Source organism: Mytilus californianus, unplaced genomic scaffold, assembly GCF_021869535.1.
Source record: "Mytilus californianus isolate M0D057914Y unplaced genomic scaffold, xbMytCali1.0.p SCAF_11, whole genome shotgun sequence".
NCBI lineage: Eukaryota > Metazoa > Mollusca > Bivalvia > Mytilida > Mytilidae > Mytilus > Mytilus californianus.
In genome coordinates, this window is record NW_026262593.1 from 27,048,497 (window position 1) to 27,072,303 (window position 23,807).

Consider the following 23,807-nt stretch of genomic DNA (forward strand, 5'->3'; position numbering starts at 1 on the left):
GTTTAATTATATCTTATCAAAAAAGGATGTTCTTGATATGTGACGTCATCGGGCATGGTCACCTTTCAAATCATAATTGGAAATACTAAGACGGCAAGAACACTTGACGTCAAAATTAAACGTTGAGATAAAATGAACACACGTTCTGAAATAATTTGCAGGTCGGGAAAAGTATAAAATGGGTACAATTAGAGAAAGCATAATTGTCAACATGAGGCAGTGAATCACATACATGGATGATATCCTGTAAATCAAACCTGCAGGTAGTAATATTTAACCTACGTAGCAGTTTCTGATTAATGACCCCAAAAAAGCCTGAAGTCTATTATCACGAGGGAAACGATGATTATTTTAATTTTAAGACTATGTCCCGGTTCGTACTGTACATTGAACCGGAACAATGATAAATAATTTTTTTGTTACAGTTATTTGATGTCAACTCGGTTGTTACCCACAATCGTGACATTCTAATTCCACTTTCTTATTTTCTGAATCTGTCAGGTATACACATCATTAAAACTTATATAAATATTGTATGTATCGACAGTAGAAATATATATGGAGACAAAAGAAAACTTTTTTATTTGAAGAAATATCATTGTTAAATACGTTTCTGTTTCGTCACTCAGAAACTATTCATATTTTCAAAGTATCATCTTCCAAACGCACGACCTCCACCATAACCTCCTCCATAACCTTCATTTGCACTATGCTGAAAAAATAAATGAAGGTTTATTTGAAAAAAATGTTCATTGTATGAAATGTATTGATTGACCATGTTAAAGTGTGCGATAATATTTTGTGAGTAATTTCGATATCTGTTATACACGTACCATGTTTCATTTATACACTATTTGTGATAACTCCACTGAATTAGGCAGATTTTATTTGCCGTATTTCAAGAAATGACTTTGCTATGTATCTGATATTCTATGTTAATACATTAACGCTTTAATCAGGCAAATATTTTGTCTGTCCTTGAGTCCAAACTTTCGATTGTTTTAAATACGCTAATAAGATTAATAAAATAATAAAAATACAGGTTTTTGTAATTCTAGCAAAAAGGTTTGGGTTATTATCAATTAGTTGAAATTACAAGAAATTATTTTTAAGAGCTGTCATTTTCAACCTAACAAATGTACACCTAACGCTTATTTTGGTAAACTGCTCATTGTTATTAAACATCAAGCAATTCAGGTAGATGAGGTTATATTCACTTCACCATTACTCCGTTATGGAGACGGATTGATATAAGATCACTTCTCTTGTTTCCTCATCCCAATAATTGAATTACTAGACGTACATTTGTATTTAATTACTGTTGTAGCTATACATAACGAATTCTTTAATAAAATATGTTTACACTAACCTTTACTTGTTTACCATTATATTTCATGTGTATGTTATGTCAGAATGATGATAAATGTTGTTATGTTACTATGATTGACTTTAAAGACAGATATGACAACTCTTAAACTAAACATTCATGGTTGGTTTCTTAATAATTATTATTACAGTTTCGTTTGTCTGTCTTTTTCTTAACTCGATGTACCATTAAAAACATAACTTATTGATTAACTGTATCAGTGTGGTAAAAAGAACAATGTTCTTATACTTTTAAATAAAAGCCACAGTAGTATACCGCTGTTCAAATGTCACAAATCGATTGAGAGAAAACAAATCCGGGTTACAAACTAAAACCGAGGGAAACACATCAACTATAAGAGGAAAACAACAAAACAACAGAAACACTGAAGTGCAACAAAAACAAACGCCAACATACATAGAGACGAACTATTTAATAACAACTGCCATATTCCTGACTTGGTACAGGATATTTTAAGAAAAAAAAGTGGGTTGAACCTGGTTTAATGGCTAGCCAAACCTCCCGCTTATATTGCAATGTTAAAAAATATCGCTAAAATAACAACACTACGTGACAGAAATACAGCACAAACAAACGCAAGAAAACTTAGCACAGAGAAACGCACAAATAAATAATATAATAGTCGTTACAACATGTAAACCGCAGAATAACAACGAACATCTTCCATTAACGACAGCACAGGACATCACAAACAGTGACGTATTTTTGTAACGAATATATAATCTTGAATTTGATACGATTATTTTCACAATACAAGTCCAAACAATTATCATGACTATGACGGTACTGAAAGGCTATTTTAAATAAATGCTGTGACCACGTCATTATTATTTGGACTAACATATATCATAATTTCATTTTATTGGAAAGATCTTATCTTAAAAGTTAGCCAATGTAATTAATTACAAAACAAATTATCCTGTCAAACTTGTTTTCTTAAAACAGGTATACTTGCATTTTTGCAAACTAAATACTAGATTAGTTCGTGTTATTTTTATCAATGCAACAAAAGAATAAATTTGTCCGTTTGGCAATTTGTCATATTTCACCAGCTTTTTCAAAAACATCGAATTACTTCAACAATAAATTAGCGCATTCTTAAAATAAAATCGGGATTCTGTAAAATGCCTATGTGTCTTAACAGAAAGAGCATTTTCCTGTCTTAATATGCTGATATATACAAAATTAACTTACACGAAAGCAATATTTACGTGAATTCAAAATATTACCGACATGCCTATTTTTTTACTTTTAAAGTCAATTTGATCATTAAAAGGCCGACACAACATGCACTATGTATATATCAGCATTTTATAAAATGATTATTTTATTAAGTTTATAAAATACGCCATGCCGATAAACTAAGCTTTTTTACTGTCATGGTTAGTGTTGTATTTGTTTATATAATATGTATTAAAAGAGGGACAAAAGATACCAGAGGGACAGTCAAACTCATAGATCGAAAACAAACTGACAACGCCATTGCCAAAAATAAAAAGACAAATAGACAAATAATAGTACAGATGAAACAAGATAGAAAACTAAAGACTAAGCAACACGAACCCCACTAAAAACTGGGGGTGATCTCAGGTGCTCCGGAAGGGTAAGCAGATCCTGCTCCACATGTGGCACCCGTCGTGTTGCTTATGTTATTACAAATCCGGTAAATAGTCTAATTCGGTAGGTCACATTCGTGAAAAGGGAAGGGTATTGTAGTTGCGACATAAGGAACATATCCGATATCATCTGTGAAACGGTTATTCCATAACGGTCAACCAACTCGTGATGGCGTCCGTAAAATTTACGAAGGGATGATTTCAACTTCACCATTTGGAACTCTTGGTTTAATAGCTTCCTTGTGAGCAGCAATCCTCTATCAAGGAAATCATTATAGGAAATACAAGCCCAGGAATATCGTATCAATTGGGAGATAATAATCCGTATGCAGGCGCTGCTGGAATGTTGCTACATAGAAATGGAAAGTTCACAATTGGGAAGCTGAAATCATCTCTTTTGTCGTAAAGGTTTCTTTTCAACCGATCCTCATTGTCAATTTCTAGATGTAAGTCAAGATATGAGGCAGACTTAACTGTATCCGTAAAAATCCTTTATCTCTAGTTCGATGGGATAGATTCGTTCAACATAGTCACCAAATTTTGTATTATTTAGTAAGAGAACATCATCTATATAGCGGAACGTAAAGTTAAAGGATATTGCTAACTTCTTATCTTTCTTCCTAAGAAGTTCCTGTATGAAGTCAGCCTCATCATAATAAAGAAACAAGTCGGCAAGAAGAGGGGCACAATTGGTTCCCATTGGAATTCCGACAGTCTGTTGAAAAACACGTCCTCCAAACGTAACAAATATGTTGTCAATCAAGAAATCAAGCATCTTGATAATGTCAGTTTCAGAGAATTTTTTGTTTGAATCAGAGTGATTCTTTACAAAGTAGAATTTATCCCTCCCCAAGACAAGATACTTGTATCTACGTTCGCCATTTTTTTTTAATGAAATAAAATAGACCAACTCTTTCGATTTGTCTTTTAGTTTGGAATGGGGTATACTTGTGTAAAGTGTAGAAAAGTCAAATGTTGTAATACTATTGCAAGATGAGAGAGTCTTAGATTGTATGTACTCTAAAAGATCTTTGGAATTTTTTAGTATCCACATCTGATTCACGCCACCTCTAGAATATGATGTTTCACAATAACTTTGGAGCCCGGCTCTTTGATTGCTGATTAAATAGATGTTAATAATTAAGAAAGAGATTTCATGGAGCACTTGGAAGACCCAGCAATATACCGTTGTTTGTAAGGACACTTATGCAGTTTAGGTATCCAATACAGTGATGGAAGATCCAGTTCTTCACCTTTGGCTGGAATTCCAAAGGAACATAGAAAAGACCAATGATTATCCAAGATTTCCTCTTTGGTAAGTGTCGTGAGGGTGTATGTTGAGTTTCCAAATGAATTGTCAATACCTAATTATTATTAATGTTCGATTCATGTTGATTCCAGATCTCTGTTTGAATATATTTGATTTGTTCACTACTTTTCTGTATTCAAAAAATTAAGAGTAAACATGTATAAACCCTTGAAGACAGTGTAGCACACATATATATATAATAGGTTTGAACGTTGTTTTTTATTTAGACTTATATATATAAATACAACTCGTCTAAACATCAGCCAAACAGTGTTAGATCTGTAAATTTGCTTTCGCAAATTTTTAGTTCTTCCCTCGCCGGGATTCGAACTCATGCTACTGAGATATCGTGACACCAAATCGCCTGCACTGTATCCGACGCGCTAGACCACTCGACCACCTAGGCTTCAAAAAATAAAGCTTTCGGTAGCCGGGTGTTACCTTTCCTCGTCAGTTTTAATCTAGCGTCGTAATACAGTACATGATATATAAGGCATGAAGATGGAATTGTTACAGATCAGCTGAAATATCTATTGTAAAGTATCCTACAAATGAATACAAGATACAGTCACAGAAATAATTATATTTATAAGTACGTCTGAACCAATGACAACTCTACAACAGATTAATCCATCGGATCACCAGCAGTAATGGCGATACATGGCTGTGTACATTCTGTATATACAACTCGTCTAAACATCAGCCAAACAATGTTAGATCTGTAAATTTGCTTTCGTAAATTTTTAGTTCTTCCCTCGCCGGGATTCGAAGTCATGCTACTGAGATAACGTGACACCAAATCGCCTGCACTGTATCCGACGCGCTAGACCACTCGACCACCTCGGCTTCAAAAAATAAAGCTTTCGGTAGCCGGGTGTTACCCTTCCTCTTCAGTTTTAATCTAGCGTCTATATATATATATATATATATATATATGTTGGTAATCTGCTGTAATTATCACGGTTATCATATACTTAGAGTAAATAACTTATAATTTTTAAAGTGTGATAATAGCATTAAATTAACGTGAATTCCATATTTTCAAAAATGGTGCTTAGTGGGCTGATATGAAATATTTATCAACTGATTCCGGCTATTATCGCATGCCTTACGTAACGTTCTCGAATAGCATTCCGACGTTACTCGGCAAATTCTGAAGAATACACCTCAAAGGTACGTTTTCAGTGAAAAAACATCACAAAAGTAGGGTACAAAACACAGATAAGGAAACAGGAAAATATATAATGTAAAATGCAAAACAAATGATGAATAAATGCATTTAACAAAGTTTCCAGCATAATTTAGCAAGTTACTTTACAAATGTTGACTTTTCCAAACAGTTTTCATTATGTTTTGTTGATTTTTATTTTATCGTCGATATAAAAACATATTTTTCTCCATTGTTGAAGCATATGATAAAAAGATCATAACATGTCATTTTTCATATCAGATGTATTATTAGCCCTCGGTCAATATCAGCTCTGGAGCCTTTAGCTATTGGGCTGATATTGAAACTTGGACTTATAAAACATCTGATATGAAAAAATGCCATGTAATAATCTGATAATACTATTCATAGTATTGAAATGCATAAATCAACTCCATCTCTAAAAATGAAACCTGTTTATATCTAATAATATTAATTTTGTTACAAATATTTTATCAAAATATATTCAAAATAAACCAGTCGCAGATTATCAAATGCATATGATTAATTGCAGTACAATAAACAAGTATATAACAATTAAATAAAGAAATTTTTTCTTTAATCCTGGACTAAATAAGAAAATAAGAAAAATTCCTCCTCACCCCTTTACCAAACATTTTCCACCACCAATCTTTATTCTTAGAATCTTCATCGGCATCTGTAATTGTCATCATATTGATTAATGAATCTATTTCTATCATCAGGGTCGGTACAATACGATGGATAAATCGTTTGCTTTCTAAGTACACTATCATTTAGCATAAACAGAGGGAACATCATGTACTTTCTGAATAATTACTTCCATGGAAGGCTGAACTAAGATATTTTGGGAGAAGGAGAATGGATAGGTCCTGTTGTTTTTTGTAAATACCTTTACAATATGAAAAATACTTTTAAAAAAAACCTTGTGCACAAAACGTTTGTTTTAGTACATCAAAAAAATTAAAAACAATGAAAAAGTAATATTTATTTTGTTCGAAAAATAAAAACATGTTTGACCTTTTCATGTATGACTACTGTATAATTGAATTTTCGTTACTTGTTCTGATGTCAGAATAACATTGGATATTCTTATCCCACCTTTGTGTTATTCACTGAAAACGCGCAAATGTAGATATTTTTGGTTACTAATCTCTATATGTTGTATTAATGAACAAAAAATACAAAATATCAAATTTGTACATTTCAAAAAACGGAGAAAAATTACAAAAGCATACGTTGATGGTAGGTAGATAACACTTTTGCTAAAAGAAAGACGATGAGCAGACAAACAACAGTCTATAAAATATAAAACATTTTACAACAGATTGAACAAAACAAAGCCAACAAAAACCTGCGCCCGAAATCTTTAAAACATTACTTTAATAACACGTATAACTTTAAAGAGAGTTCTATAGGTTACTTGATTTCTCTAATTCTTCGTCAATTTATCCCTTTCTGCACCCATTGTATAAAAAAAATTTAATCAACGTGTGGTTCGTTTGATCTCAGTTCTTCATTGGTTAAAATCCGATTATGACGTCGAATTTTCTTGCTTTCCTCTGAATTTCCTATTGTGACGGCATGAAAAAAGGCGACCATGCCTGATGACGTCACATAGAAAGAACACATCTTTTTGCAGATCATTCAAAAAGAAGGAATAAGTTTGCCTGCATATTGATTGAAAATCATTAGAGAAACAGATTCCACCACCAAATCTCGTGTAATACGATATTTATCCACTCTCGACAGTTAAATTTTAAATATTTAAAACGCTCGGCGAGCCTCGCGTTTTAAATTTGAAAATTTAACTGTCTCGAGTGGTAGAATCTATATTTATCACATTTCTGAGCTGTCGCTGTAAAGGAGAGAGGGAAGATACCAAAGGTATATGTAAACGTATAGGTATAACCAAACTGTCAATGCCATGCCAACAAAACGAACAACGACAAAAATACTAACATCAATCTACAAAACACAACATAGAAAAATAAAAAACTGAAAAACACGAACCAGACCAAAACCCGGCGGTGATCTAAGGTGCTCCGGAAAGTAAGCAGAACATGCTTAACGTGTGGCATCCGTCTTATTACTCATTTAAGGTAGCACAATACAAAGATTTTATACCTCCTATTCCCCAGTTTTAAAATGCTGTAACTTTCTTTATAATGCTTGAAAATTTATAAAATTGGTATTTATGGATAGCTAACAGATTACTCTCTCAAATCAATGCAATGTTAGTATTATACAACAATTATGGAATTAATTATAATGTTAACTGTGTCTACAAAATTTTACAAGAAATTTCCACTTTCAATTGAAATTAGCTTCTTCATGGTTATCCCGAGAGGGTTGATTTTATTATATGTTGTTCCTAGAGCCATTATCTACAAAAGCGTGTCCCAGATTTTGGATAGATTGTATAGATCAATTTTTTACACCTAATCAAATATTATCTACTTTTATGTGGTAAGGATGTTTACACTAATTAGAGATTTATGAGAGAACGGAATTTGATAGCGATAATTTGAGACACCCTTTTGTAGCTCCTGTTGTGTTGATTAAGATTTCGTTTAAATTTCCTGTATAGTTATAGAGATGAAAGAGCTAAATTCATTCAAGTGAACTGACCAAGATTTTGCCATTAATTGCATAATAATTGATTACATAATGATTGCATAACAAAAATATTGCCTTCATTTAAAAGATTTATCTTTTATCTATCTATATATACCTCTTTTATTAATTTATATGCAGTCTTAAGAAAGTAACAGCATTTTAAAGGTTGGAGATTGGAAGTAAAAAAATCTTTGTATTGTGCTACCTTAAGTAACACAATCGGCGACAAGTCTAACTCAGTGATGTCGCAAACCAGAAAAAGAAAATGTGGAACTGATATTCCAAGCAGTAATTTTCCTGAAAATTATACACTAGAAAGGTACTATGTGTAGTAGTAAATAAAAGTGTCAAAAAGAATTTAATACAATGACGAAACAAATCGAGAAAATTGTAAACGCAGCATTTATTATGCACCAATATTGCTGACTTTTCTACTTACCAGCTGGCATTGTAACTAAGGCCACCATCAACAGAACAACAAGGACTATGATTCCGAATAACTTCATGTCTATCCGCAAAGGTTGTCTTTAAACACTTCACTTTTACTCGTGCACTTCTCGGGCTTAAAGTTTATATTAATGTAAAAAGTCAGATTTAAATCCTTATAGCTTGATTTCATAATCATAAACCTGATATATTATTACACAACTAATTCTGTATTATTTTCACAACCTGACATTTATAAAAAAAAATAAGGTTAATGTATGTAAATAGACTAATCATCTGTCGCCTCTTCATTGCACTTACCCAACTGCTTGTATTCAAGATACTGGTCGTGGGGCATTCCAATACAGGTTTAAGTGAAGTGTGCACATACACATCACCTTTTTGGACTAATAGGAAGTCACTCAGTACCATAATCCTTGAGACTCTGTTGATCGTGGCGTCTGTAAAGTTGTAAATGGCATTGAAATATATGAAACATTATATATTACTTAATTTAATTATTTATGAAAGAAAATGACTGTATTCTTGTCATTCAGTATTTAGTTTTAAAGTGTAATATATAAGGAAAAGATTAATTAAAAGAACACAGAGGCTAACTAAAACACCCATCAAATTATAATTTTGATTAAATTCCATCAAAATATTGATGTTGGAATTTCACAGACTTTACGTTATATATTTGATTTTAGTCTCCTGAGAAATTTTACCAATATTGTTTGAAAATTAAAACTTCTGATACTGTACGATTATTAAGTTTTTATCTGATGATTCTTTTGTCATACTAATGTAGTGAAGTGCTATTAAGGTAGCACAATACAAAGATTTTATACCTTCAACTCCCCAGTTTTAAAATGCTGTAACTTTCTTTATAATGCTTGAAAATTTATAAAATTGGTATTTATAGATAGCTAACAGATTACTCTTTCAAATTAATGCAATGTTAGTTTTGTACAACAATTATGTAATTAATCATAATTTTAACTGTGTCTACAAAATTTTACAAGAAATTTCCACTTTCAATTGAAATTAGCTTCTTCATTGATACCCCGAGAGTGTTGATTTTATAATATGTTGTTCCTAGAGCCATTATCTACCAAAGGGTGTCTCAGATTTTGGATAGAATGTATAGATCAAATTTTACACCTAATCAAATAATCTCTACTTTTATGTGGTAAGGATGTTTACACTAATTACAGATTTATGAGAGAATGGAAAACAATAGCGATAATTTGAGACACCCTTTTGTAGCTCCTGCTGTGTTGATTAAGATAACGTTAAAATTTCTTGTGTAGTTATAGAGATGTCAGAGCTAAATTCATTCAAGTGAACTGACCAAGATTTTGCCATTAATTGCATAATAATTGATTACATAATGATTGCATAACAAAAATATTGCATTCATTTGAAAGATTAATCTTTTATCTATCTATATATACCTCTTTTTTTAATTTGTATGCAGTCATAAGAAAGTAACATCATTTTAAAGGTTGGAGATTGGAAGTAAAAAAATCTTTGTATTGTGCTACCTTAACTAAATAGTTTCATTTTAACTCCTTTAAACAAACCACCATAGTTTTCTCTCGGGTCTTTCAATACTCATGAAATGCGATTGTTTGTCAAAATGAGGTCGAATGCCATTGAAAACCTATTTTTGGTTTTTATGATGTCAGTAATATAACATTCAATATCGAAATTATCTAATACTCAGTAATCACAAATACTTTATCAGAAAGGTAAGTACAATGACGAAACTTGATTGAAAATCAAAATATTTTTTTGTGATTCAATTACCATAGACATCAAACCTTACAAAATCCTTAGTTTGATGGACAGACGTTTATTATAATGAAAACAGTAAACCATGGCGACCCATACAGGTTGCAATTCTGTAAATATAGACAATGCAATTTCCCATAGGAACTCCCTTTGCGGCTAAAACTGTGACACTTTTACTATGAAGTTTCGTGAAAAATAATATCCTAGAAAGGAAAGTTTATATGCACTACTATTTTATTCAAAGGTCAAAATATAGGGCTGTGCGGCATATTTTCAACATTTATATGCCCTGAACTTCTAAGAGTTTAAACTTATACTAAAATTCTATACTACCCTTACCTCCATTTTTGGACCTCCTAAGAATTAAAATTTAGGCGCTACCATGTTTTTCTATACTGGTTACATTCCCAAGTGATGTCTCTATGAAATGAAACACAGAGATCATAAATGGGAACCAGTACATTAACAAATTAACATATCTATGAATATTATATATCTCCCCAAAAGAGGCGTGGTTTGAGAAACAGCTGTATTTACAAAGTGCAACCTATACAAACATTTATTCAAATAGAAAACTCTCTAAAAACACTTTTTCTCAAAACAATACTTATTTATCAGAATTATAGCCTTAAAGAAATCACTGCATATACTCTAAGTTTCCTTTTACAGTACATTTTATACCCCTACCCCTGTTTCAATTTTTTAAAGAATTTGAAAACAAGACTTTAATAATTGCCAGCTTACCCTATGTGCATGTTTTCTGACATTAACTGTCTAAAACCTGTTTGAAACTATTCTGATAACAAATTGAAAGCATTTTAAAATACTATAAATGTAATGTTTAGTAGTTAATCATTCCAACATTCAAGATTATACAAAGTATCCAATCCTGCCTGTGTCTCCAGTCCACATCTTACTGTATGCCTATTTGTCAATGAAAGTTCACAATTTCTGCCTCAAATGGTCAGTTTAGAATTCATGTTACAACAGTATTATCCCTAACCATACATCTAACATAAGTTAGTTAATATATGAACTACAAGTGTTTAAACAAAGCCATATTTGCAAAAGTTGTATTTATGAAGATATCAGTCTGGTGCATAAATTCACTAAAAGTTTGATAGAAATGACTGCTTACATCTGATTTTTGCATAACTTCCTAGCACAGTTATTGTTTTCCTTACAAAAGACCTTTAAAATAATAAAAACATAGCATTTAGAAGTTAAATTATCTGTTTTATGACACAGGGGGAGGCATTTTTCTCTGTTTTTTGCCCCTGGGGCCTCACATTTCCTAATTTTTTTCCCTGTTTCTAGCAATGTGGAATAATTGGTACATATTTAGGATAGAACACACTATTGTAAGTTTTACTGAGGTCTTTTTGTAATTCTAGCTTGTACTTTTTATGCCGCAGTCACAAAAAAGCACATTTAGGTGTTACGGCTTACTTTTGGGTTATCGACAGGACAAAAACACCCCACCACAAATATTTAAGAAGGATCAATGAGTTGCAATGACTGCGAAGAGTAAATATAAGCACTTCTAAACAATTTAAATTACATATAGGCATATATTATGAATTTATTTTTTATTCAGGGCTTTAAGTAAACAATGCATACTGTAAACTGTGAATTTATGCTGACTCATCATAGTTTAGGCCCAGGATTTTTTCAATCTTCATGAAATATTTATAAAACTTCATATTTGAGTTAAATCCTTAAAAATCTCTGAGATAAACAAGATTTTGTGAAATTCTGTATGTTCTAATTTTTAACCCTATATAGGTTGCAATTCTGTAAATATAGACAATGCAATTTCCCATAGGAACTCCCTTTGCGGCTAAAACTGTGACACTTTTACTATGAAGTTTCGTGAAAAATAATATCCTAGAAAGGAAAGTTTATATGCACTACTATTTTATTCAAAGGTCAAAATATAGGGCTGTGCGGCATATTTTCAACATTTATATGCCCTGAACTTCTAAGAGTTTAAACTTATACTAAAATTCTATACTACCCTTACCTCCATTTTTGGACCTCCTAAGAATTAAAATTTAGGCGCTACCATGTTTTTCTATACTGGTTACATTCCCAAGTGATGTCTCTATGAAATGAAACACAGAGATCATACATTAACAAATTATTATATCTATGAATATTATATATCTCCCCAAAAGAGGCGTGGTTTGAGAAACAGCTGTATTTACAAAGTGCAACCTACAGTTACCAAAAACTTCATTTACAAAAAGAAAGCTTATCTATTTACTAATAAGTGGTTTTAAAATAATTGTATTTATTTAGTCTTTAATTGAAAGAAAGAAAATGTACATTTAAAGTGATAACCTATTTTATTTGCTAATTGAAAATTTAGCTGAATAAAATCATTTAAGACAGCAGAGAAGATAATTCTGTATTAATTGTTTATTACTCAGATTTTATATAAAGAGTGAGCTATTTATACTGTAAATTTATGATGTTTCTGTAATGGTCAATGGGTCAGATTTGTCATACTTAATTAAACGATAAATAGCTGAAATTAGATAACTTGTTTTCACGTGAAGAGACATTTCACTAATGACCAGTGCATGATTGGATTACATCTTTCTTATTGGTCAATGATCTTTCGGGGTCAGCACGAGTTCACGTGTAAGTGCGTTGTGGTCACTTCATCAGAATTTGACGTGTTAACTTGTAATTCTTATCAAACAATTTGTGAAATATTTAAAGGAGTAGGCCCAGTAAGACCCCTTTTTGGCCCCAAAATATAGCAGTTTTACAAAATTGTTAAAATGTAAATTTTTAACTATTTATTGGATAGAAGAATACATCTGTTACATAAATATGGGCTGTTTTTGACATTACAATGCACATGTATCGGGTACTAGCATCATTAAGTCATGCTAAATTACTGAAATCTTCGAAATTTTAGCATTTTGGTTAATTTTTAGACGGTTTCCGTCTGAAATGGAAGTGGCCGCATTTGTGTTCATTCTTAATATTTAAATGTAAGTTGTATTTGATGATAATACATAATATATATAAAGGTTGAGAATGAACACGGATGCGGCCACTTTCATTTTTGACAAAAACCATCTGAAAAGTGACATATTATGGCATATTTAAAAGATTTTTCATATTTAAGCTTGAATTTGAGCTTCAATAATGACTAAATCAGTTCAAATCTTTCACATAAACTAATTGAATAGACTAAAGATGACACTTAAGTGTTTAAAAAGTGTCCAAAATCTTTCATCAGATGAACCTGAATTTTGAGGCCAAAATCGGCCCTTACCGGACCTACTGGATAATTTTGGACTGGAGTGATTTCCTTTTTGCAATTTGAGGTAAAATCGAGCTATACTTTTACGTTTTATCTATTTTATGTTTACATTCTGGACAAACGTACAGTTACTTTTTGGCCATTCTTTCATTCGTATAGATTACATGATTTTGTTTTATGCAATACACGTGGCAGTTGGTCAAATATGTGTCTTTATGAAAGAGATATTGGGATAAAATCAATTTTGGTGTTGGTGGTGACACTGTGCGTTTGCGATTAAAATGTACTTATTTACTATACTTATAGAAAATGATAGCTGATGATAAATCCGATGTTGTATTTTTACAATTTACCGAATCCTTAATAGCATATGACGTTGTACATTTAAATGCAAAAGGCATCCTTATGTTTGCAGAACGTTTAAGATCCGCCTTATATATCTGTATGAGAATGGGGGTTTGTATTATATTTGCCTTCGGGTTTATATGATCCGTTCATCCTATTTTGACTCTTCACAATTCAAGAGTCAATCCCAAATTGAGGTAAATTATATGGCCTTCCAAATACCATTTCGATTCCTAACATCACTGAAGAGACATTAATTGTCGAAATCCGGATATGGTGTACAAATTTTTGCACCGCATGTTTGGGGTATACCATCTTTTCCGCAAGTTTATTGTATTCTGTTTGGTACTAAATTAGTAATCAAGATCCATTTTTACATCTGGTGGTCCGTTTATTTGGCAATCGCCATGGCAGTCAGCAGGGTTTAAGAACATCCGTTGTTCGACCTGCTAATATAAAAAAGAAGATGTGGTATGATTGCCAATGAGACAATTCTCCACAAGAGACCAAATGACACAGAAATTAACAACTATAGTTCACCGTACGGCCTTTAACAATGAGCAAAGCCCATACCGCACAGTCAGCTATACAAGGCCCCGAAATGACAATATAAAATGCGTTCTGTTAAAATATACTTTTTCACTTTTTTGGTCTTTTGAATAATGTTGTTTGTTCTGTATTTAGACCAGGACTCTACCAAGAAATTTGTTTTTTATGCACACGTATAAAAATTGCGGTTTTTATCCAATGCAATCATAGGTTTGAATGTTGTTTTCAATTTAAAATTGTATTTATATTTTTTCGTTTGGGCTTGTATAATATTTGCCTTCGGGTTTATATGATCTGTTCAACCTATTTTGACTCTTCAAAATTCAAGAGTCAATCCCAAATTGAGGTTAATTATATGGCCTTCCAAATACCGTTTCGATTCCTAACATTACTGAAGAGACATTAATTGTCGAAATCCGGATATGGTGTACACATTTTTGCACCTCATGTTTGCGGTTTACCATCTTTTCCGCAAGTTTATTGTTTTCTGTTTGGTATCAAATTAATAATTAAGATCCATTTTTACATCTGGTGATCCGTTTATTTGGCAATCAATTGTTTAAAGGACATTAATATACCAATGATACTTCAAGTCAATAAATAAATCATATATTGTTATATATATTTTATATGGATACATGCACATGTAAAAAATGTTGTATGTTTGTTCTCATTTAACTAAAGGTTCTTGAAAATTAACAAGGCAACTTGCAACAAATACTAATTGATTGGCAATTGGAGACAATGACAAAGGTATTTATTCACTCAATAACTTAATTTTTTTTTCATACGTTCTATGACACGTTCAACATGTATACGAGCCTTAGCCATTCATCTTGGTTTTAACTCTTCTTGAGAGGTAACATTTCTTTTTCCTAGAAATAGTGGTATATTCAAGGAGGCTTGGCGTCTGAGTAGTAGGTCTTCAAGTGTTAATCCCCTATCTGCAAGAACCAAATCACCTGGGTTGCTATAGTCGAAAAACCCACTCTGCTCAACAATTGCTCTGTCACTTATTGAGCCCTCAAATAAGTCTGAGACATAAACAATTGACCCGTTAGGTGCTATGCAAATTAAAGGTTTTTGTTCGAGGAATACCATTTTTTTTATTGCCTTTAATTATAGGGTGGTGTCATTTTGTTCATTTGGCTGATCATTCTGCCTACTTTCACAATTTCTCATTTGGGTTATTAAATCATATTTTCGATTTTGGCATTGATAACTTCTTTTTCATATATATAGTTTGCACTTCTTTGTCATTTGTCTTTATATTTTCTGTTTGTGACGATGCATATGTAGCAGTACAAAGTGCTGGTAATGGTCCTTCCTGAAATATAATATATATTTAATCTAATTTAATAAATTTACATATTGTACATGTACATAAAAAAAAATTTCCTATTATTTTAATTGCTTTCTTTAGTAACTGATGTTACTGTATTAATTGTTGTTAACTGAAATTGAAACAAAAGTTTAAAGAGAAGATTTAATTTACACGTGTAGATATTTACATGTAATAAATTATGCCACTTATTTTTTGAATATTCTAGCCACAAAATGTGTGCAGAGGGAAGACATTATCATCATTAATATCAAGTGCATTATTGTAATAAACGTTTGAAATTAATCAAAATTAAATTCATGAATTATGTTTTGTGTTTTTTTTCGGTTGTGTTTCAATGAATGTTTTTTTTTCAATAAAACATATAACTACTTACATTTGTTGTCTGAGAAAAATTATTTTGGGTAGTTAAATCAATAGACAGGTCAGGTTAACCTTCAGCAGCAGATCTAATATCCTTCTTTGAAAAAAACTTATTGGCTTTCTACTTAGTGTAGGTGCTTTCCTTTTGCGTTCAAACCTTTATACAATAAAATGTGTGTAAATATTTTTTAAATTTGATTAAAACAATTAAACAGGACAGGACAAGTCATTCACTGTTACAAATGACAAGCAAAATGTGTAGTTCGTACCACAGTCTGAATAAATGTTGAGTGAATCTTAAAATTTCATAAGCTTTACATGTAGATACTTATATATAAAATGTATGTTGAAGAAAAGGGGGATGTAAAACTAACCTGTTCATCTGTGTATATGTGTAAAAGTGTTGGGATTGGATCAGGATTTTTAGCCGTAATACCATTTTTCCCTGCAAAATGCGTGCTGCATATATATGTAGATCTCTCAGTTTTATCCACGTTGAAATCATCATCGGGTCAACCGCAAGCTTTGATCCATATCAAAACACATCTTTCAATTCTTCTCGATGTCTGTACCTAGTATCACTATTACATCTTCCATAGTAACACTGTTTATTTCCTTCAGATTTTGATTGGTGAGGTAATTTTTTTCATTTAAATAGCCAGAAATTAGTAAAATATATCAATGGAATGTACCTCATGCAAAGCGTTGTTTACAAATGGCTTGGATGACACCCGGGAACTTTACCTTTGATGTCATTCTAAAAAATTTTATATTATATAATTACAAGGCTATTATAAGTTTAACCGATGTTTGCTATTCAGTGGTTGTGGTTTGTTGCTGTATATCATATTTGCTTTTCGTGTATTGTTTTGTACACAAATCAGGCAGTCAGTTTCCTCGTTTGATTTGTCGTTTTTGGGGTCTTTTTATAGTTTGCTTTGTTGTCCGTGTTTTTGCTGAGAGCCGTCCGGTGACATCGTACGTCACATATGATATCTATTTGGTATCTAATGGGAAGTTGTCTCATTGTCAATCATACCACATATGTATTGGTATATTGTTCGATTTGACTCAATTAAATTGTTTTATGTGAAACGTTTCCTGCAAAAAACAGCATAGCATTGCTGATGGGTTGAGACCAGTTGAAGAGATATATAGTGTTAATCTTTGAAATGAAAGTAGGCTTTCTCGTGTTTAAGGCTATGCAGACGTTTGTAAAATAAAAAGAAATTTCAAAGCTTCAAACACTAAATTACTTCAATCCATTTGAAATTTATATAGAAAAAGCAGCAAAACTGAAAATTTAATACTGAAGTGAAAGCAAAAACTCACAGCAAGACATGTCCGGTCGCTTTTCCATTTTGCAAGCATTCGATATATCTACCGGTTCAGATCAGTATATTTTTAAAGCACTTTACTTCAGAAAATCTTTTTACACTTATACATTATGCAAAGTGAACAATTATTTATTATAGATACGTGCTAGCGAAACACTTTTTAAAATTTTACCAGATTTGGAGTGATAGTAAAAATTTGGTCTCTACTGTTTAGGAAGTTTGGTACATCTGAAGCTGCAAATCATCGCATACCAGAAAGACTGTTGAGATATAATGGTGGATAGAAATCTGATATCGCCAAAGACGATTACACAGTTTTTCAAGCCTTGCTTTACAATAAACGGGTTGTTGCATAAATATTGGTGAATATTGTCCTGAATAAATTATTGAGTATCATAAGCTGGCGAGCAAGCTCTTGCAATATATATTATAAGAAGGATAATAGTCATCATTATGCATGCTATAACCTTAATTTATCGATTAAGTTAAAAACTGTACAAAAATATTTTTTCCCTGATGACGCCGATAATTTGAAGTTATATCTGCACTAGTGGAATATCATAGAACTTTCGATTCGTTGGACGTTTAATGTCCCAAAAACTAAAATAATGCTGACTGATACGATTAAAAGCAAATACGTAGGATGTATCATAAAGTGCGGACAAAAGCAAATATTAACTACAAAGACAATTGGAAGCACAGGAGGGGTAAAGGGGCATTCTAATGCAACCTTTATGTAACACCTTTTTTTATTTGATAACATTTACCGTCAATCCAAAATTGACATGTCTTGGGCCGCCCTTTTGAATTTCTGGAATTTTTAAATGTTCGACTAATGCAACATAATTGAAAAAAAAAACCATAACCTACATAAAAAACGCCGTTTCAATGAGTTTTTATCCAAGTCTGAATCGTAGAAGTAACAAAATCAGCTTCGATATGAATGTTTTTATTTGTCGCATTAGGTTCAATTATTGACTGGCTTATACCACATTAGCTATGTTTTGAGCTTATTTTGACAAAGTTGAACAAACTGACTGCTTATATTTCTTGTATAAATGATAGAAAAAAAAAAATCAAATTTTTGTCTAAATCGTAGCTAATAGTGTCTCCTTGTGAGAAGAGTGAAATTCACTGTAGTTTACCTAAGATTTTTGTTCTTCAAAACTGTTACTCTGGCGGAATAACCGCAATATGATTACGGTTTCAATAATACATCATGCAACGATTATAAATGTAATAGTTTTTAGATCTGACATCTCGGTCCAAAGATTATGTATTTTAATGGAAATTTTTATTTTTTTTTATCGTACATTTTCGTTTTTTACTCATTACAATATACCATCATATAGTATATATTTACCTCAACTGTGTTTTTTGTAAAATGTGTTAGCAGAAATACCGAACTCCAAGGTAAATTCAAAAAGGGGAAATTTATCAAAAAATGAAAACAACATGTTATAATTTTCATGCGTCCGAAGCGCTTTTCTAGATTTACCGTCATCAGGAATGTTCAAAGTTGAATATTTGAAAGCCAAGAATGTATAATAACCTAAATAGTGGAAGAGCTATATGAGCTAAATGCCTTAGAGAGTTGAAACCTAAGTTTCTTATTATTTCAAAATTTATGAACGGACAATTTTAGAAAGGTTTGTTATAAATCATGTCACTACCGAAGTACTGACTATTGAGGTAATGATACCCTCGGGGACTGATAGTCTACCAGCAGAGGTATCGACCCAGTGCTGTAAAAATGAAAACAACACGTTATAAATTTCATGCGTCCGAAGCCCTTTTCTGGATTTACCTTCGTCAGGAACGCTCAAAGTTGAATATTTGAAAGCCAAGAATGTTTAATAACCTAAATAGGTAAAGAGATTTATTACCAAAAAGGACCAATAGCCAAATTTATCTAAGGTCAACTTTGCCTGAGGGATTTGAAATCCTAGTTTCTTATTATTTCAAAATTTATTAACGAACAATAAAACCTGACATATATTGGAATTGGACACCTAAAGTTGAAAGTAAAACCTGGAATATCAATATTAAATCTTGAAACCTAATTTTCAATTTTTATACAAAGTTTTATTTAAAATATGAATGTATAATATTAACCAATATGACAACAGAATGATCTATTATCTGTTTAATTTAATTTTGCAACATATTGCCTATAGGATTGTACAAAATTGATAGTTTGAAATGTCTTTTAATAATACGTTATTCGTATCTTTTTGTATCTGTTTGGGTGATGAATGTCCATTATTTTTTCCAAAATGGTACCGACAAATCAAAAGCGGTGAATGCACAAGATTACTATGATTCTAACATTTATTCAAATCATATTTTTTGGTCTTCAAACATTTCCGGCTGCTTAGACAATTGATTAACCAAACGTTCAGTTGTTATAAGCCGAAGAAGTTCAACAGGTTTGATACAGTTTACTTCTAGGGCAGGTCCATAGTCCGATTTTGACGTAAGCCGAGTTTTAATTCTCTGAAAAAAATATGATACTTTGATTGATAGGTAGTGAGAAACTGATACAAAATGTTGTAAGTTTTAATACTTTGATAAGTTTTCTTCCCTTTTGAGTGTTTTAGAGTTACAGTTTTTTTTATTTCTTTAGACACTTGTCAGAAACAAGAAGATTTAAGAAGTCTGATCATTTAATTTCATATTCGGATATATTGATGATGTTCTTTCAATTAACAATCCAAACTTTTTTTTATTTGGTTCAATAAATATATACCCCAGAACTAGAAAATTAAGAAAAACAGACACGGCTTTCTCCGCCTCATTTTTAGATTTATACATGTACCTCGAATGTGACTTAAACGGTCATCTCAGTACCAGAATCCATGACAAACGAGACGATTTTAATTTCGAAATTATCAATTTCCCCCACCTTAGCAGCAATATACCAACTTCACCTGCATATAGCTACTCAGACTTTATCTAACGTCAAAAGTGTCTGAACAGAAAGTTAATGAACCAGGGTTATGTCAAAGAACGTGTCGTCCTTTTTCTAAAAACGGTCATTGCAAGATACTAAAAAAAAAATAAAATCACAAAAATACTGAGCTCTGAGGAAAATTCAAAACGGAAAGTCCCTAATCAAATGGTAAAATCAAATGATAAAACACATCAAACGAATGGACAACAAATGTCATATTCCTGACTTGATACAGGCATTTTCAAATGTAGAAAATGGTGGATTGAACCTGGTTTTAAAGCGCTAAACCTCTCACTTGTTCGACAGTTGCATCAAAATCCATTATATTGACAACGATGAGTGAACAAAATGTCACAAATAGGGGTACAACAACAACACGAACCCCACCAAAAACTGGGGGTTAATTCAGGTGCTCCAGAATAGCAAGTAGATCCTGATCCAAATGTGGCACCCGTCGTGTTGCTCATGTTATTACAAACCCGGTAAATAGGTCACATTCAGGAATAGGGAACGGGATTGAAGTTACGACATAAGGAACATATCCGATATCATCTGTATAACAGATATTCCATAACGTTCAACCAACTCGTGATGGCGTTCGTAAAATTTACGAAGTGATGATTTCAACTTCACCATTTGGAACTCTTGGTTGATAAGTAATCACAAATGATACATGCTTGTCTTGAAGTATAGATTCTAGGTACTGACGTGGTTTATCGTCTTAATTACGTGTTAAAGAGTACTTTTATTTGTATTTGTATATAATTTTACTTTTACTGTTTAGTACATTTTTGGCAATATCCTTTTAGCGTGGCTCGGTATTTAAACATCCCGCACTTGTGTTATTGTGTTATGGTCATTTTTTTGTATTATTGTCTTTCATTTTTGCTTATCTGCTTTGTCTATATGCCACTTTGATTTTCTTTGTTGGCATGGTTGTTTGTTTTATAGTGATTAAAATTGTAACACAATGTTGACTGCTGTACCCCTATTTTTGAAATTTTTACTTATCATGTGTGTTTGTTCTGTAAACACATTGTTGTCAATATAATGGAATTTGATGCGACTGTCATACAAGTGAGAGGTTTAGCTAGCTATAAAACCAGATTTAATCCACCATTTTTTAGATAAGGAAATGACTGTACCAAAGTCAGGAATATGACTTGATCGATCTTACAAGTGTTACTTATTTTCTATAATTTGTGTCTAATACTGTAGTATGTAATTTCACATCATTTTTGTCATATGGTTCATCATGAAAAATAAAAAAATGAAAAGGAAAGTAGATCCTTACGCGATGCACTCGCACATGTCAATTGCGAACTGACCCAATGTTTTTTTTATCACGACCAGTCCACTGATACTGACATTATCAGTGAGTACACATCAAATGAAAAATGCACAAATTACCGATAAATAATATTACCATACATCCATCCAATCTAAATACATTCCATTATTGCAGCTATCATTGAAGATATCAATCCAACATACCAGTCTACGGTTTGTAAAATATAAGTTCCTCCCTAGAATATTTAAACATACAAAGCGTCTGTTCCAAACAAAAAACATATACATCAGTTTTTTTTTTCTTTTACTATAAATACGTAAAGACTCGTTAACTTTGATCAAACATTGAAATGATAGCTGGACCTCGTAACGCTTCTTGGTATTCTATCTGCGATAAAAGTAGTACTGTACAGTTCAAAAGCCTATATTATCTTATATTCAAATTCAGTACAAATCGATAGCAAAAGATTGAATTATGCTTTCAAATACATATGCACCTTTTATGTTTGGTTACTTTCTATAAACCTAACCGAACAGTTTCTCCCATTTCTTTAAATCAAATACAACACGACGGGTGTCCCATTTGCTGCAAGATCTGCATACCTTTCCGGACCACAGAGATCACCCCCGATTTTGGTTGGGTTCGTGTTGCTCAGTCTCAAATTATATGTTGTGTATACTGTTGTTTGTCTTTTTGTCTTTTTCTTTTATTGGCCATGACGTTCTCAGTTTATTTTTTTCACATGGACATTTTACGGAAAGTAAAATCATCTTTTCAGATATTGAAAAATTACCTCTTTGTTGTTGTTTTTCACTGTACCTACTTACATTCATTATATACGGTATGCCTGAGATGAAACCAACACAACATATAGCACTCATGAAAAGTGTTTTCCTGTTTCGTAATAACTTCGGATATTCGTCTACTAATGCACTGTGTATGGTTTCAATTGTTCCAAACTGTAATACATTGACAAGATAATTGGACCACATTTTCACTGAACATGTAAAAACCTTGTATCATGAAAAATACAAGTCTTTAACAATAAAATTACAGCATACAACATAAACATCAAATGTAGTTAATGAAAATATTGAAATTAGAAATCAAAAATATTTTTAATGCAAAATATTGAACATGATGAAAAATTTAATTAAAGGTACTGTATGCATAAATTAAACAGGATCTCGTAATAAATATGAGACAATATTTTTTTTTAAATGAGCTAATAACGATACTTTACAGAAAATATAATATTACATTATGTCTATATGTTTGAAATTCGTCTTACATATTGCCATTAGAGCTTCGATTGTCTTACATTTGGATCAAAACAGCAAAATCTCCCATAATAGCCTAATTTTAGATCTTGTCATTAATATTTAAAAAAATGAGAAAACGCTTCACCATTTCCCCATTCCAAATTAAAGAATATTGAAAGAGTTGGTCCTGTTTTCTTTCATAAAAAAGTTTGGTCAACGTAGATACAAGTATCTTGTCTTAGAGAGGGATAAATCCTACTTTGTAAAAAATAACTCTGATTCAGAGAAAAAGTTCTCTAAAACAGACATTATCAAGATGCTTGATTTCTTGATTGATAACATATTTGTTACGTTTGGAAGACGTCTTTTTCAACAAACAATCGGCGTTCCCATGGGAACCGACTGTGCCTCTCTTCTTGCCGACTTGTTCCTTTATTCCTATGAGACTGATCCATACAGGAATTTCTGAGGAAGAAAGAAAAGAAGTTGGCATTATCCTTTAACTTTACTTTCAGCAATATAGATGATGTTCTCTCACTAAATAATTCAAAGTTTGGTGACTATGTTGAACGCATCTATCCCATCGAACTTGAGATTAAGGATACGACAGATACAATTAAGTCTGCCTCATATCTTGACTCACATCTAGACATTGACAATGAGGGTCGGTTGAAAACAAAATTTTTAAGACAAAAGAGATGATTTCAGCTTCCCAATTTTCAAAAATTAGAAATCAAAAATATTT

The 23,807-nt window shown here is 31.8% G+C and overlaps 3 long non-coding RNA genes across 4 annotated transcripts; all 3 read right to left on the reverse strand.

Moving 5' to 3' along the window:
- Window positions 1-565: 565 nt before the first annotated feature.
- Window positions 566-12,378, reverse strand: LOC127719830 (uncharacterized). Of its 2 annotated transcripts, none has more exons than XR_007990495.1 (4): window positions 12,364-12,378; window positions 8,557-9,004; window positions 6,122-6,177; window positions 566-712 (listed from the first exon to the last, which is right to left on the reverse strand). It is a non-coding gene; the product is annotated as an uncharacterized LOC127719830 (long non-coding RNA). The 2 variants fall into 2 exon arrangements; XR_007990494.1 differs by lacking the exon at window positions 12,364-12,378 and adding an exon at window positions 10,680-10,694.
- Window positions 12,379-15,033: 2,655 nt separating this feature from the next.
- Window positions 15,034-17,294, reverse strand: LOC127719832 (uncharacterized). The gene is made up of 2 exons (XR_007990497.1): window positions 16,594-17,294; window positions 15,034-15,841 (listed from the first exon to the last, which is right to left on the reverse strand). It is a non-coding gene; the product is annotated as an uncharacterized LOC127719832 (long non-coding RNA).
- Window positions 17,295-19,739: 2,445 nt separating this feature from the next.
- LOC127719838 (uncharacterized) lies at window positions 19,740-22,834 on the reverse strand. Its single transcript, XR_007990502.1, has 3 exons — window positions 22,628-22,834; window positions 21,936-22,035; window positions 19,740-20,052 (listed from the first exon to the last, which is right to left on the reverse strand). It is a non-coding gene; the product is annotated as an uncharacterized LOC127719838 (long non-coding RNA).
- Window positions 22,835-23,807: the final 973 nt, after the last annotated feature.